The sequence below is a fragment of the Amblyomma americanum genome, chromosome 5 (genome assembly GCF_052857255.1).
Source record: "Amblyomma americanum isolate KBUSLIRL-KWMA chromosome 5, ASM5285725v1, whole genome shotgun sequence".
NCBI classification, from domain to species: domain Eukaryota; kingdom Metazoa; phylum Arthropoda; class Arachnida; order Ixodida; family Ixodidae; genus Amblyomma; species Amblyomma americanum.
Genome location: NC_135501.1, coordinates 19,565,699 through 19,582,602, shown reverse-complemented (window position 1 = coordinate 19,582,602; position 16,904 = coordinate 19,565,699). Strand labels below are relative to the sequence as shown.

At 50.5% G+C, this 16,904-nt stretch overlaps 2 pseudogenes; one reads left to right on the top strand and one right to left on the bottom strand.

Annotated features, from left to right (window-relative positions):
- Positions 1–10,342: 10,342 nt before the first annotated feature.
- LOC144133730 (uncharacterized) lies at positions 10,343–11,644 on the bottom strand (annotated as a pseudogene).
- A 108-nt stretch (positions 11,645–11,752) lies between these two features.
- On the top strand, positions 11,753–14,602 carry LOC144133729 (uncharacterized; annotated as a pseudogene).
- The last annotated feature ends 2,302 nt before the right edge of the window (positions 14,603–16,904 follow it).

Here is a 16,904-nt window from a genome sequence, read left to right as displayed (position 1 = left end):
GCGCCTTAAAGAGCGCCCTAACAAGCCAGCCTGTGCTACGATCGCCAGACTACACAAAAGGGTTCGTTGTTCAGTGCGATGCTAGTGAGCGAGGCATGGGCGTTGTACTGTGCCAAAGGGACAATGGAGAAGTGGAACACCCCGTCCTGTATGCTAGTCGTAAGCTGACCTGTCGTGAGGAGGCGTACAGCGCCACCGAGAAAGAGTGTGCGTGTCTCGTGTGGGCCGTTCAGAAATTGTCATGCTACCTAGCCGGCTCGAGGTTTATCATTGAGACGGATCACTGCCCTCTCCAATGGCTGCAGACCATATCTCCCAAAAATGGCCGCCTCCTGCGCTGGAGCCTCGCTTTGCAACAATATTCCTTTGAGGTGCGTTACAAAAAGGGGAGTCTCAACGGTAACGCCGATGGCTTAAGTCGAAGCCCCTAACGTAGGAATCCGCCTCAAAGTTGTTGGTTACTGATGTTTTCTTCCTGAGGCAGGATTTTTAACATATTGCTTTTGTTTAGTGTTTCAAAGTGATTATGTGCTTTCTAGTGCAATTTTCCAATTTGTGGACGCGTTCTGAGTGCTGCTTGACTACTGTAAGGAACTAGGCAGTAGTATAAAAGGGGAAAGAGCCTGGCAGAGCTTAGTGAGGGTTGTCTCGTGCTTGCTGACTGAGCGGTTGCGTTTCGGCGTAGTTCTAACGCTTGCTGGGAACGAGCACAAAAATGGCAACTCTCCCGAAGTGACTTTGCAGTGTCCTATGTGATCCTGAACCCGAGAACGAGGCCTTCTCTGTGCGCTGCGCTCAAGCAACGTCGAGGGACGACCGGTTTCGATTACGAAGCATCATCGAGCGACATCCCTCTGGACAGCGGATGCAGTCCCCTGACCATCGGGATCTCCTTCTCCCGGCGGGGCGGTCTGTTACGTCTCGCCTACGGCGCGCGGTATAGCCGGCGCGGATGCAACGGACGCCGCGGCTTTGTTCAAAGCGGCGGTCATTTGGACCCGTTCATCGCTGCCGCAACGCCTCTCGCCAAGCGCGTCCAGGCAGGTTTCAATGCCACGTGTCGTCGTGTGTGTGTGTGTGCATGTTGGTGCCCACGCTTGTCAAAGCGCGGCAGCCGGGGAGAGGAGCTCCCCAACTGGGAGGCGAGGAGGTCTGACCGGCGCCGGCCCGGCGGACGCGCCCGCCACGTCTCGACATGTCCGCGCGTCGCCGTCTAGTGCGACTCATCCCGAGGCGTTCCTTCTTGCCCTCGACTCCGTGGGCTAAAAGCAGCTGCTCCGGACGCCAAAGAGAGACTTCGATTCCTTCCTTCGAGTAACGTGGTCGCCCTGACCGGCTGCTCTTTTGCGATGCCAGAATAAACAAGTTGTTCTGTTGCCAGTCGACTCATCCTTTGCCGGGACCTTCGGATGTTTCCAGCTTTGCCCCAGGCCGCCAGGCCAACGCTACCCTTGGGGCTTGCAACCCAGTTGCAACAACGAGCACAGTTACCAACATTGGCTATTCGAAGAAAAATTGCTAGGCTAAAGTTTTTTTATCAGCTTTATCACAATATGTTCAGTGGATTCCAGCTTGTACTTGCGGCGACCCGGAAAATTGTCATCGCGTACTAACCATCTTTTTGCAGTAATGCCGTACATGCCGAGAGTTGATGTGTATAAGTTTTCGCTTCTACCTAAAACATGTATAGACTGGAATAATCTTGACCGACCCGTATTAGACAAAACATATTCACTTGAAACCATTGTAACATAGTTGGAACTGTGTTGTATTGACTGATTATCCCATTCCCACCTTGTAACAGCCCGCAAGGGCTAACAATATTTGTAAATGAAATAAAATCTGAAAAAAATGGAGCAATAAAAACATAATACAGGCTGAAAGTTGATGCACCTTAAGCAAACATTCTAAAGGGTACAAAAGCATATATGCACACGCAAAAGCAAACGCATGTAAAGAGCAACCTGGGTGCCAAAAGAAAAGACGATATTGGCGTACGATGCAGATACGCGGTTTCAGGTTACGGATATTCTGCAGGGTGAAACCTCCCTCTCGCTTTGCCTCTCGCACGAGCCTCGGAGTAATCTTGAGCGAGTTATCAAAACAGGAAGAAAAATCATTTGTACGAGGCGAAAATAAAAAACGAGCATAAACCACATACCTTGACGACGTTGCGAACAGAAACCCAGGGATGAAATAAAATGCTGCAACTATATATATGAGTTCAGCGCAGCCATCTGTCCTGCGCCTTCCCGCGGCACAGCGAACGCTCAAACATACGCGTTACATCCTCGTTACACCCCCGTTTTATTTTCTTGTGACTAAGTGTGGAGATAAGACTGCTTGGAGCCTGATGGAAAGGGGGGACGTCTTGAGGTAGGAGCCCTGGCTCGCCGCACCCATGGTACAGTAGACCACGCGTGCGGTACAATACGGCGTGGGAGGCGAGATCAAGGTGATCAAGGCACAAGTAATCCGGTGGGGGTGGGTTGGGAGTCAGCGACGCGAACACAACACAAACTATACCGCTGCGACTGGACGCCAATGTAGGTAGAGCAGGTTAATCCATGGGTACTCGCAGCAAGAGTCTAGTGGGCTTCCGAAGATCTCTCCCGCATATGACCGCAGTGGACGGCCACGCTGCCACCAACGACAGGCCACAGTCGTCGGGGGAGCTGAGGGATGCCGAGTGTGCGCTAGGAGTCGCCCATTGCCTTGAAATTCGCTGCCGCGAACGACGCCTGTAAGAGCGCCATTATGGTGTAGGGCCGTGAAGCTGTTCAAAAGACTTGCGATGCGCCGCGCGCCGCTGCACCAGTTCCAAAAGGAATTATGTGGGCACGCCGAGGTGCGCGGGAAAGCTGTCATGAATCCGAAGCTACGAAGTTCACGACAGCACAGTGATGAGAGCAAGAGCTGCTGCGCGCTGGGGCTTACGCGCGAGCGGCTAGGGGCTGCGCGAATACGTGTGCGCAAGATGACTTCCGTCCAGCGAGGAAGCCGGGCGAGCGACGGTAGGCCCATTACTGCGCCTCTGCTAGACAGCGGCGCAACGAGGACTGCTGGTAGTTGGAGATGCGTGCAGGGACCGCCGCACCGTGCTGAAGTTGGAAACACTATTGAAGACGGGCACGTTGGTGACCGCCGCTCCTCGCGATGCGATGAAAAGGCAGACCGCCGTCGCCTGTCTGCAGCATGGAGCCGACGGCCCACGAGAGGGATGCGGGGTGAACTGCGCTTCCTTCGGCTGTTCGAACAAAACTGTATAATCTCTCAAAACGGCGAGTGCAAGCGCAAAACCTTCTCTAACCATAGCTTTTGGCGCGAGGGAGAGAGAAAAGGGAGCGAGGAGTCAATTTGTATTTTTTGTGGAAAAGCATTGGTCCCAAAAACGTTCTCCCAGTTACCTTTCTGGGACCAAAATGCTATGATTTTGTTTTTGTTTTTGCTTAACACGCTCGAAAAAACGTTTCTGGGACATTAGTGGGCGCACTTCCCTTTTGCTTGTGTTTCTATGTCCTGCCTCTACGGCCTGGAAATATACAATAAATGTTGTACTGGGGCAGGGACATTCCATCCTTTCTGGGCGCTCCTGGGGAGGTACGTTGTTTGCTGGGGAGGTTAGCCAATAATTTTATCATTTTAAGTTTTCATTTATTGAACCCTCAGGGCCAAAGGCATTTAAGAGGGGAATGGTTACGAAACAACAAATACATAAACATATACAATACATATTACAGAACAAGTATTATCATCCCTCTGTTATACAATACATTCTAACTGGTGCAGAACGAAAATGCTGGTTAGCAATTATGTCGACGATATCTGCGGGAATGTGGTTTCATTCACGTGATGTACTAGGCAAGAATGACTAAAATGCCGATATATTTTTTACATGTTTCAATGCCAACTTGGTGACAAAGAATAATGCGGTTTGACACGTATCTGGGGGACGAAATGAGGGCTTTGCGTAGCATGGGGTGATGGTATCGTTTATTAAAAAGCCTCAAACAAGTTGTCTGCCGGCGGGATGCTAAAAAAGGTAAAGAAAGATTAGCTTTCATGTTTGTTACACTTGCGGTACGGTTAAAGTAGGACAGGATAAAACGAGCAGCGTTATTTTGAACCAGCTCAAGCAAAGTTATCACTTTTTCGTGATGGGGATCCCATATTGCGCTGGCGTATTCCAGATTAGAACGTATTAGTGTTTTATAAAGCAATAATTTCAAAGAAGATGGAGTTTTTGAAAAGTTACGGCGCACGTAGCCCAATATGCCGTTATCTTTGTTAGTAATGTACTCAATATGGCGCGTCCATTTAAAGTCAGCCAAAATATGAACACCCAGGTATTTATATCAAGTAATCACTTCTAAGACAACGTTATTTAAGTAGTACACAGGCGGAGAGTTGGAACTCCTTGTCATTCGCATAATTTTGCACTCATTAGTATTAAGTTGCATAAGCCGTTCGTTACTCCTAAGAGAAATAATTGAGAGATCACGCTGAAGAATGTTAGCATCGTCCGGGGATTTCATTTTTCGGAAAACAACGCAGTCATCAGCAACCAAAAGAATGTTAGATGGTATAGTGGAAGGGAGAACATTATTGCAAATAAGAAATAAAAGGGGTCCAAACACTGACGCTTTTGGCACGCCCGAGTATACATCGCTGAAAGGTGAGTTAAAATTATTAGCATAAACGTACTGCGATCTGTTAAGACGAAAGTATTCAATCTATTTCAGAACATTGTAGTCGACATTGTCACTGAGGAACGGTTGGCGTAAGCAGGGCTGGTTTACTTAGACTTTAATTAGACGCGCAAGACGTTAGAACATGCAAAGCAGCAGGCAGCACGAGAGATGAAGAAGACGAAGCATCTAGCCCCTAGACGGCTCAAGGCTTGCCAACTGCCAGGAAATGCAGTTTAGCCGCTGTATTGCGCCACTATAGTAGTTTGTAGCGTAGCATTGCTCCCCCTCTCTTGAAGACACCGACTCGGTGTGGTAGCAATTGCAGGCAGGACCACAAGGATAGTCGCACGTGTCTGGCGTGTGGTGTACTCACGCGCGAGGGGCTAGCGGGCGTGGTACGGCTTCATCCGAGCGACGTGGACAACTTGGGAGGACGGCCGTCTAAAAGAGCGAACTGTTCCTTGGGGGAGAACTTCGTAGGTAACTTGACTGAGCTGGCGGAGCACCTCGTAGGGGCCAAAGTATCTGCGTAGAAGCTTCTCAGAGCGTCCCCTCATGTGGATTGGGCTCCACACCCAAGCTTGTTCGCCGGGCAGGTAACGCACATTTCGGTGGCGGAGGTTGTATCGCTGAGCGTCGTGAACTTGCTGGTGCCGGATGCGCTGTCGAGTGAGTTGGCGGGCGGCCTCAGCGTAACGAACAAATTGGGCAGCACCCATAACAGAGGGGGTAGCGCTAGCTGGAAGCAGCACTGCATCCAGCATGGTTGTGGCTTCGCGACCATGTACTAAACGAAATGGAGTGAAGCGTGTCGTTTCCTGGACCGCAGTATTATAAGCAAAGGTGACGTAAGGGAGTATGGCGTCCCAGTTCCGGTGGTCCGCGTCGACATACATAGAAATCATGTCGACGATCGTCTTGTTGAGCCGTTCGGTGAGGCCGTTCGTTTGAGGGTGGTAAGCGGTTGTTTTGCGGTGACTGGTGCCGCTTAGGCGCTTAACCTCCTGCGTAAGGGCCGAGGTGAACGCTGTTCCCCTGTCAGTTAAAACGATGGTGGGTGCACCGTGACGAAGCACAATGTTTTGAATGAAGAAGTTCGCAATTTCGTCAGCAGTACGACGGGGAAGAGCTTTAGTCTCACAGTATCGGCTGAGGTAGTCGGTGGCGACAATGTAGCGGTTACCCAGAGAGGACTCCGGAAATGGGCCGAGTATGTCAATGCCAACTTGGTGGAAGGGAACCTGAGGCGGATCAATAGGCTGGAGTAGGCCGGCTGGCTTAGTCGGCGGCGTCTTGCGACGCTGGCACTCGCGTCAAGTTCTTACGTAACGTTTCACAGCTGCAGCAATCCTTGGCCAGTAGTATTTTTGCGGTATTCGTGCCAAAGTTCTACAAAAACCCAGGTGACCAGAAGACGGGTCATCATGGCTCGCCTGCAGGACTTCGTCGCGAAGGGCCGTAGGCACGACGAGTAGATAGACAGCTTCTGTTGGACTGTAGTTTTTCTTATACAGGACGCCGTCACGTAAACAGAACTACGACAGCCCGCGCGAAAAGATTCGCGGGGGAGACTGAGCGCTTCCTTCTAGATACTCAATGAGGGGCCGTAGTTCGCTGTCGTCCCTTTGGTGTTGAATGAGGATGGACGTGGAGATGACACCAAGAAAAGCAGAATCGTAGTCGGGGTCAGCTCGGTTGTTCTCGATAGGAGCACGAGACAAACAGTCGGCATCACTGTGCTTCCTACCAGACTTATAGACGATGGTGACATCGAATTCCTGAAGTCGAAGGCTCCAGCGTGCAAGCCGTCCCGAGGGATCTTTGAGGTGCGCCAGCCAACACAGCGAGTGGTGGTCGCTGACGACCCTGAAAGGGCGGCCATATAAGTACGGGCGAAATTTTGTTACTGCCCACACAATGGCCAGGCATTCTTTTTCGGTGGTGGAATAGTTCGCCTGAGATCGTGACAATGGGCGGCTCGCGTATGCGATTACGCGTTCGAGACCATCCTGCCTCTGCACAAGGACCGCACCGAGGCCGATGTTGCTGGCGTCTGTGTGTAGTTCAGTGTCGGCTGACTCGTCGAAGTGCCCACGGATGGGCGTACTTTGGAGACGAGTGCGGAGGTCTTCAAAGGCTTGCTGTTTGTTGCTCCAGGCCCCAGAAGAATGGTTCGGAATCTTTTGTGTGTCGCGTGAAGGGCTCAGCGATCTGGGAGAAGTTCTGCACAAAACACCGATAATAGGCACAGAGACCCAGAAAGCGGCGCACACTGCGCTTATCGGTGGGCACAGGAAAAGCAGCCACGGCAGCAGTCTTATCAAGGTCTAGGCTAACCCCTTTAGCGCTCACGATGTGGCCCAGAAACTTCAACTCTTCGAAAGCGAAGTGACACTTTTCGGGCTTCAGGGAAAGACCAGCCGACCGAATTGCTTCGAACACAGCGCGCAGGCGTCTCAGGTGCTCTTCGAACGTGTCAGAAGAGATGACAACGTCATCCAAGTACACGAGACAGGACTGCCGTTTGAGATCGGCAAGCACGGTGTCCATCATCCTCTGGAAGGTTGCAGGAGCCGAGCACAGGCCGAAAGGGAGCACCCGGAATTCGCACAGTCCGTCCGGTGTAATAAAGGCGGTCTTTTCCTGGCCGCGTTCATCCACCTCGATTTGCCAATAGCCGCTTCGTAAATCTAGCGATGAGAAGTACTTGGCGTGGCGCAGCCGGTCCAGGGAGTCATCAATACGCGGGAGAGGATAAACATTCTTTTTAGTGACTTTGTTTAAACGTCTGTAATCAACGCAGAACCGTAGGGTTCCATCTTTCTTTGCCACTAGAACAACAGGCGACGCCCACGGGCTCGTCGACGGCTGTATCACGTCGTCCTGGGGCATTTCTTGAACTTGGCGGCGAATGGCATCGCGCTCCTTCGAAGAGATGCGGTAGGGCGGTTGACATAACGGCCGTTGGTTGGCGTCAACTATAATTCAGTGCTTTGTGAGCGGTGTCTGCCTAACCTTGGAGGTCGAGGCAAAGCAGTCGCAGAAAGACTGGATAACACTTTCCAAGCAGCGTTTCTGGTTAGTTGGGAGGTTTGGGTTCAGGTCAGTGTTTATGGGAGTGGTCGGTTCCTCCACTGATGCCGGGGCTCCGGACAAAGCGTGCTGTCCCTCGAATTCGTTCAGGTCCTCGAAATACGCAATAGCTGTTCTGCCAGGCAAACACTGAGGTTCACAACCAAAATTGGCCACCAAGAGTTCGGTTCGGCCCTTGTTCAGTTCAACAAATCCTCGAGCAACACTGACTTGCCGACCAAGGAGCAGCGACATGTTGGTTTCAGCGATGCCACGAATTTTGGTGCTGTTATCGCACTCTACAGTAACAAACATGCTGGATCTTGATGGGATCAAAACGTGGTCGTCACAAACGCATAACTTAGCCCTGCGTGGCTCGGTATCGTCGTCGACAGGACCTTGGGTGGAAAACGACACGATTAGCTCCTGGAGGTTGATAACGGCACCGTACTCTTGAAGGAAATCCAAACCGAGTATGAGGTCTTGGAGCACTCGGGTAACACAGCAAAGCAGCCAGGGAAAGTAACACCGCGGATCTGGATTCGCGAAGTGCAGACACCGATCGGAGTTACCACGTGGCCACCAGCTGTCCGGATCTGCGGCCCAGACCAAGGGGTCAAAACCTTCCTCAAGACCGACCGTGGCTAACCGTCTGCTCATTACCGAAAAATCGGCGCCGGTATCCACGAGTGCGGTAACGTCGTGGTTGTCGGCGGATACCGGAATTTCGGCGGAGGCCAGTCGGTCGCAGCGCCTCGTCGAGGTCGTCGGGTCAAGTCGCCGTCGGCCGGAGCGTCGCGGCGAATCGTCGGGTGGAGGCTCTTGACTCGGTCCAGTAGCGGCAGCCCTACCCCCGGAGGACGCCGTCTTCAGTTTTCCCGACGTGGGGCCGTACCTCTGAACTGGCCAGAGGATGACGGGCGGCCGGGCGAAGAGAACCGCCTTGGGGATGGCGATCGGGACTTGCGTCGCTGCGAGGTCGAAGATTGCACATTTTCAGCCAAATACTGTTCGAAATCCCGTGGCCTTTCATCGTAGCGTGGTCGAGGTGCGTCAGGTGAAAACCCCCTTAAACCCATCCTGCGGTAGGGGCAGTGGCGGAGGATGTGGCCAGGCTCTCCGCAGAGGTATCAGAGCGGCCGATTGTTTGGCGTACGCCAAACGTGCGCTTTGCTCACGGGGGGCCTGAACTCCTGCGGCACGGAGGGTGCTGTTGCGATTGGCTCCTGCAGGTATTGCACAAGAGCGATGGGGGAAAATGCTCGCATCGCTGGCCCGGGACTTCGTAGCGCCTCGCTGTACGTCATAACGGAGGGCGCCGGGTGTGGAGCGGGGGGTGGCTGCACAAATCGTCGGATTTCTTCGCGGACCACGTCCGTAACGGCAGCGACGCTGACCTGTGGAGCTTCAAAGCGAAGTTTCGCCAGTTCCTCGCGCACCAGGCTTCTTACAAGCTCCCGAAGGTCCTCGGCGGGCAGCGACGTAGGCGTGTACTGGGACTGGGAAACGGCTGCTACATTAGCCTGACGTCCGTTGTGGGCGCCCCGTTCCTGTAAAGAGCGCTCGATACTCATTGCCTCCTTGGTGAAGTCGGAGACTGTTCGTTGCGGGTCACGGACCAGTCCGGCAAACAGCTGCTCTTTTGCGCCACGCATTAAGTGGCGTACCTTCTGGGCTTCGGGCATAGCAGGGTCGGCCCGATTGAACAGTCGGGTCATGTCCTCGATGAACATCGCGACGCCCTCGTTCGGCTGCTGTGATCTCGAGCGCAGGGCGATTTCAGCTTTCTCTTTTCTTTCGCTGCTGGTAAATGTCGTTAGCAGCTCTCGACTAAAAGCCTCCCAGGTGGTAAAGGATGCTTCGTGGTTCTCAAACCACGTTTTGGCCGAGTCCAGCAGCGCAAAGTAGACGTTGCGCAGCTTGCGCTCGCCGTCCCACTCATTGAAACCCGCCACTCGGTCAAAGCTGGCCGACCAGTCTTCGACGTCCTCGAACCTGTCCCCGTGGAACGGTGGCGGCAATCGAGGTGCGTGAAGGACAAATGGCGGGGCATTCCCGGAGTGCTGACTTGTCTGGCTAGCCGCGGTGGATGTCATGGCCCTTACCGGCGCTGTCAGTTGGCCGAACTCTGGTTGTAGGCCTCGCAGGCGGCGGCTCGCTTTGTGGACTGGTGTTGTAGCCACGCGTTGAGAGCTGACGTCAAAGGTGCCCTCGAGGTCAGCGCACATGGGCCGTTACCCAGCACCTCCACCAAATATGTCACTGAGAAACGGTTGGCGTAAGCAGGGCTGGTTTACTTGCTTTAATAAGACGCGCAAGACGTTGGAACGCGCAAGGCAGCAGGAAGCACGAGAGATGAAGAAGACGAAGCATCTAGCCCCGAAATGGCTCAAGGCTTGCCAACTGCCAGGAAATGCAGTTTAGCCGCTGTATGGCGCCACTAGAGTAGTTAGTAGCGTAGGAATATTCAGTTGGGTTAGCTTTCAAAATATTAAGCAGTGACATACCTTGTCGTATGTCACTAGCCTGGACATACCTTGTCGTATGTCACATGTCAGTGAAAACAGTTCCCCGGACATCTACCTTGACTTGCCTGCCAAACCCAGACTTCCAGATGGAGCAGCATTAAAACAAAAATCGTTATATCTCACCCGGAGGAATATGAACACCGGAAGCAAAGCTTTCCTTACAGCTTTAACTGTGCACAAGACGGTAAAGAATTCGCCCGCTTCTGCTGATGTTATCTGGTCTATTTGTTTGTCTCCGCGCGCTCCAACAACCGTTGGTGATTTGTGTGCAGTTTTGAATCCAGTTTCATCGAAGTTGTAGATGCGGCCTGGGGTTAGTTTGTGGCGGTCGTAGACGGTTCTGACGTTGGACAGGAAAGCATAAAAATTATGCTGATTAAAGCTTGTGGCCCGACTCAGACTGGTTGCTTCAGGAGATAGAATCGCCAGCTCTGGATTGCGGTTCGTGAAACCAGTCTCTGCAAGCTGATTTCTTCGTTTCACACGACGGCGGTCGCTTCCGGTTTAGAGCTGCAGCAAACTGGTACGCCATTGAGCGTACCTGCATCCATTTAAGTCCGTAATGCATCTTGCTTGCCTTGAGCAGATTAATTTTCAGGGCTTCACGAGCAACTAGGAAACGTACACTGTAAAGGAAGTGTGTAAAATACAGGTGTTTTTGCGGAGATTTATTGTTACCGCGCAAAAAAATCTGTCACTGGAAATAACAGAATAGCGATGAAGCAAAAAAAAGGCCGCCACCATCTGGAAGACGTTGAAGTATCGAGCCTTAGATGTTTGGTTTACTAGATGAGGAAAGCGGAGAAGAACGCGCCGCTTGTCAAGAGAAACGGAGTGTAATATATACGCTTTGAAACTGGGTGGTTTGCCACCATGCTCGGCTACGCGTGCACGCACGCCGCCTAGCGGAACGATCGCCGCCTAGCGCCATCTATCAGAGAAACTACGATGCACGTCTACCCATTGTCGAGTTTTACCTCCTCAAGACACGTCCCAAACGGAATTTGCTTCGATTGGGGGGTCAAGGTGGGCCTAGAATTAGACTTGCGGTGCGATTTGGTAGCGCTTCAATTAGTAATTGCATGTATACAATGCTTACTTATTATTTAATTGTGATTTTATTATATTATTTTATTTTATTTACACAACCCATAGGGTTTATTTGCCTATCAAATTCGGTACACAACTCTCCCAGGATGGGAGGCCGTTGTTCTACATTACATTTTACCCGCTTTAGGATATTTTTTGTTGAGGGGGGAAAGGCAAAAGAGGGCACATCCAATTTTAATAACCACCATCTTGGATTCGAGAAACCGAAACAATTAATGCCGCCATTTCTTCCCCTGACGTCATACTAACATAATTCCACCTCTATCCACCATATTGGACATGAACGTCATCACTGGCACGCGGCAGGTGGTTGTTTCTACGATGCTATTGTGGATGGCGCTACAAGTCTCAATGCGAGGTGCTCTGTTATCTAGCTGCAGCCACAGATGGCGCTTTGATCTCAGGATGGTAGGAGACTTCACGAAATCTCGAAACGTGATGAGTAGTTGCTGCCACAGTTGGCGCTGTGATCAAGGTTAGTAGCAGACCCCACGAAATCTCGAAACGAGATGAGTAAGAGCTAACGCTCTCGAAACAGACATTTTCTGTTTGTGACCGCCGCGCTCTAGTCAGGTGCGTTTATAGTAAAAATAAGCAACGAACAATGCACCAGAAAACCTTAAGAACTTCCGCTTGTTTTTTAAAGCCTGTATAGTAAACTCAAACATAGCATATATGCGCTCCATAGCCCGCATTTAAAGTGACGTGTGTTGTTCCACAACGAGGGTTATTATTTTGTATTCAACCTGCCAGTTATTTAGTCTTCTTTACGGCATACCAAGTGCACTCATACCTAGAATGTAATATAAACTCTGAAGGATTATGCAGGTGTCAATGCTACTTAATCCTGATGAAGTCGAGAGTTGGACGAAAACTCGTCTGGTCGGGGACGATCATAATAAAACTTAAAAGGAGGACGCCGACCAAAAGTAAAAAACAAAAAAACAACAACAAAATGACGTTTCGGCTCCCGTACGGGAGCCTTGTTCACAATCTTGATCCGCTATTCAGAGCATCGCTCCTGTTCTGGGGAGGAATGGGACCAGTGTCCCATCCCACTCTCAACTCAACTTTCTCATTCCTCCCAAGCCGAGTCGCGCAAAGCAAAATGCCTTCAATATCAAAAGTTTTCTTGTTAGGCCTGAACTAACTCTTGGCGAACGGATTATAATGACGCATGTTCTCGAGAACGCTTCTAGCCATTTGGATTTGAGAAAGATGCGATTGGAACGAGGAATACTTACTTTTCACTCCGTAGTCAACTGCTTCCCATTCACAGCATGATTTGCCGAACGAGCACGACTGCCGTTACAGCCAAACAATCGCTATGGTGGTGCCATCTCTTGGGCAGTTTGTGAAGTTTTTTTAACTATTCGTTTGAGAGATACGTTGACTGTCCAATTCCTGCAACCGTCCCAAACCTTCCGACTCTCCCTTAGACATAATCCGAGTATGGCCGCCAACACAGCGCTTCGCTCTCCAGGCAGCTGTCGACTGCTGCCTTCCTCGCAGCCCCAAGCAGTCCGCGGACTGCCAGAGGTGGAAAACAAACCTGTTGCTATGGCGATGCGGGCAGCTTTCTGACTGGTGAGCGGAGCCTTCTGGCTGCCCGAGAAAATTGTACGCTGGACTCGAATCCGCAAGCAGTCAGGCACTGTCAGGGACTGAAAATGGATTGGGCCCATAGTGAGCAGGGACGCCTGGAGGATGCCGGTTTACAGTGCAGAGGATAAGAGGTATGCAGTTGTCGATAAGCTGCTGAATAGTCTTTTGTAACTCATCTATCTGTTATTGTGTGCATTGTGGTGCAAGGCTCCTTTCAATAACATGTGAAAAACCGGTTAAAATTAATGCTTGTTTATAATTTTTGAGACTTTTCATGCATATATTGTACTGAAAGCTCTGCTGCTATTTCCAAAGAGGTGTGATCACTCATTAAGTTATTTTTTCAGTTTGTAGGCTCTCATGGCTGGCGTTGGAGTGCCTGTAGTACTTTGCTTAATGGAAAGAGAGCACCAGCCACAAACTGGAATTCCTTACGACAGAGACCTACGAGGCACTGAATGGTACAACTATGTCCACTGTTTTGTGCACAAAGCATATCTTGCAGTCAGGCTTCCATGTTGTTCTAACAGGGAAGCTTTCAAGTGATGATATGGGCTCGTTGTTTTCCACCATTAGGCAGCTGAATGTTAGCAATGACCAAATTGATGCCTACACAGCTTTGTCAGCTCTGCAAAAAATTCTGTCACTGGAACTGTTCACTAAGCCAGTAGCAAGGTTTGAAGTGTGGTGGGCACTTTAGGAGCAGCATCAAATCTCTCTCTTGACACAGAGTGCACGGCCTCTCCAAGGAAGGACCTCCGAAAGCTTCTGCTCCCTTACCTAGCTGCATTGGAGCGGTACCCAAGTATGCAGCGTATCCTCATCAATGCAGATCAGAAATCACTTCTTAATTACTACATGTCTGTAAATGAAGACGCTTTCTTCGAGCACCTGAAAGTGGAATGGCTCGCTATCCTAGGGGTTTTTTTGGAAAACAAGTTATGTGTAGTTTTTTCGCTTGATTACTTAACCCTGGCTTGTGGCCGATTTTAAGGGCGCTATATCAGGCACCAGTAAGTATATAAGGTAAATCACTAATCAATTCACTGTCTTCAAAGTGTATGATTGTGGTGGATAAGTTGCGACCGTACTCGGATACTTGAAGGTTGTCAGGAGATTTTTCTTACTCCATCCTTCTTCTCCAGTCCCTCCACAACAGAACCTGAACACAAGCACGCTGGCATTGATTGCTGGCTTCCTCGTGAGAGCTATTCAGGGCAACACTGAGTGAACAGGCTGCCTTAACAAGCTGCGTGCACCACCTTCTATCTCAACGACACCGGCCCTAATAGCTGGCATCGATAGAGGAGGGCACTTCTACCCCAGTATTGCTTTCGAGGTTTCCGTTACCCTCCTAGAGAATACAGCCTCTAGAGTGGCTGCAGAGATTGTGATAGAAAAACGTAGCCCCTAAAAAGTTTTGCAGCTGCGGTTCTGCTGTCAACTGCGAAGAATCCACTGTTTCAGTGCTCCATGGATGGCACTGTGGCTCAGAGAATGATGCTCGTGAACCCCAAATGTCAAGAATTCATGAGGCCGTCCGTCATCAATTTCACCGGCCATTTGACTGGGCGCAAAGAGAAAAGAAAATTATGAATGAAAGAACTCTGCGCTCGCAAAGTAATCAAAGTACAATGGTAATTTCTCTGTGATGGCGAAATAAAGCACCACTGATGTTTTTGAGCACATGCTTTCGTAATGGTTGTTTCCTTGCTAGCTTAGCTCATTGAGAAAATTTGTCAGCAATTATTGCATATAATAAAGTTAACATTGCCACCCCTTGTAAGACTCATCACTGCAATTATTGTGTTCACAAGCTTATTACGCGCGCGATGAGAAACAAAACTGGGAAAGAACAGCAGCCGAGCCACCGAGCTCGCATATTCATCTAATACTTAATTTCACTGTGGTGGTACGTGGAAAACCAGCGGAAAGGAGGTATTCACAAGCAGGACAAGTACACAAGACATCGCTGGAAACACGACTGAAATCTTCTTTGCTTCGTGAAACCGCCGACAACAGAACAGGGCGCACATGTGCGAGAGCACTACACACGCTATCAAAACAACAGGAACAAAATATTGTTTGAGCGGGAGAAGATAACATGTGGCAACCTATGTCCCATTCATGAACCTGTACCCTTTCTGCCGCGAAGCTGACAGATCTGTCACTGACGCATTCAATGCCTAACTGCTTGATTTTAAAGGCCTCTAAGATTTCTCGATGAACCTGCGTTTTCCCGCTGCCGATGATTCTGACATTATGAAAACGAGGGGTTCACTCTTTACAGTAGCTGCAATGTTTTGGCAGACTAGCAGTGTTGCCTGACTGGAGCGAAGTGCGGTGCTGCCTTATACGCTCGTCAATGCATTGACCAGTTTGACCTATGTAGTCCTTTGCACAGGACAGGAAGCTAGTAAACAACATCGGTTGTGCATGTTGTGAACATGCTCTGGTGCTTAACATTATATTTTTTTTTGAGCTGCTGTTTTTAGAGATACGGGAACAAAATGACGGCAGTTTTGTGGGTGCAGAATAGGCAACCCTAACAATGAATTTTATGGCTACTTTTTTAACGTTATGCGTGATTTTGTGCAAGTATGCATTACAGCAGGGCTAGTTTCTTCACAAGGCGTTTAATCTTTCTTAGGTATGTACTGTGACATAAGCTTACTAGACAAAATCGCAGCAATAGAAACCAGGACATCGTTAGGGTAGCCCGCTGAACGCAAGGGGTCAAGTTGCCCTAAGAAACTGTTCTGCCTACCAGCCGCCGCGGTGCCTGAGTGGTTATGGCGCTCGGCTGCCGGCCCGAAAGACGCGGGTTCGATCCCGGCGGCGGCGGTCAAATATAGATGGAGGCGAAATTCTACAGGCCCGTGTACTGTGCGATGTCAGTGCACGTTAAAGAACCCCAGGTGGTCGAAATTTCCGAAGCCCTTCGCTACGGCGTCTCTCATAGCCTGAGTTGCTTTGGGACGTTAAACCCCTACAAACCAAACCATACCAAAACCAATCTTCTGCCTACTGTGTGAACAAGATATCCGCAGGGCATTACCGAGTTAAAGGTTAGCAACGCCTCTCTTCACACGTTTTGAATGTGAAGAGGAGTAGGGCAGCAGGCTTTTCTTAGTTCGAGGAGAGTAGCTCCAGAGAAGGTGAGAATGAGATCTAAAAACCTGATTGCCTCCTATTATGTCACTACCTGCTTTTCTAGCTAGGCCCGCTTTTCCCGCTGCTCTTTCAGCTCACCCACAATTCGCTCCCACAGGCCGGCCTTAGCCTTGTCCCTATTAAGCGACTCGGCGACCTGGGTTTCTAGTTTTATCCTTTCTTTCTCGCTCCACCTTCAGGTCCCCTTTGAATTCCTTAATCCTAGCTGCCCATTCCCCTTCCAACGTCCGAACGGTCTCCTCAAAACGCTTTCTTAGCCTACGCGCGAAGCTAGCCTCCCCTGTCTCGGCTAAGCTCCGAAATTCCGTCTCGCCCAAATAACAGCAACGCTCGCACTGCCTTAGCTCCCTGTCCAGCCTGGCTTTCCTAGCTTGCCGGCCCATCGTCCGGCCGACCACGTAACGTAAAATCCCACAAAATTCCTCCACAAAGCCCTACTGCATACACATCTCCGCTAGCCTTCCTACCCTTAACTCGGTTTAAAAGTACCGCCCCTACTGCATGTACAAAACAAATATCAAAAGCACTTAGCTTCGGACGAATTCGATGGAGCTCCAACAAAGCGTTCTCCTCCGACCTCTTGGTGTAAGTACTGGCGGCATCTACCGGCTGTCTTGGTCTCTGCTCAGGTATTTCTTTGGCCGCGCGCTCTCGTAGAGGTTGGCGCGGTGCGCAGGTCGCCCAATATACACTACATTGTGGCCAGGACAATAGCCGCACAACG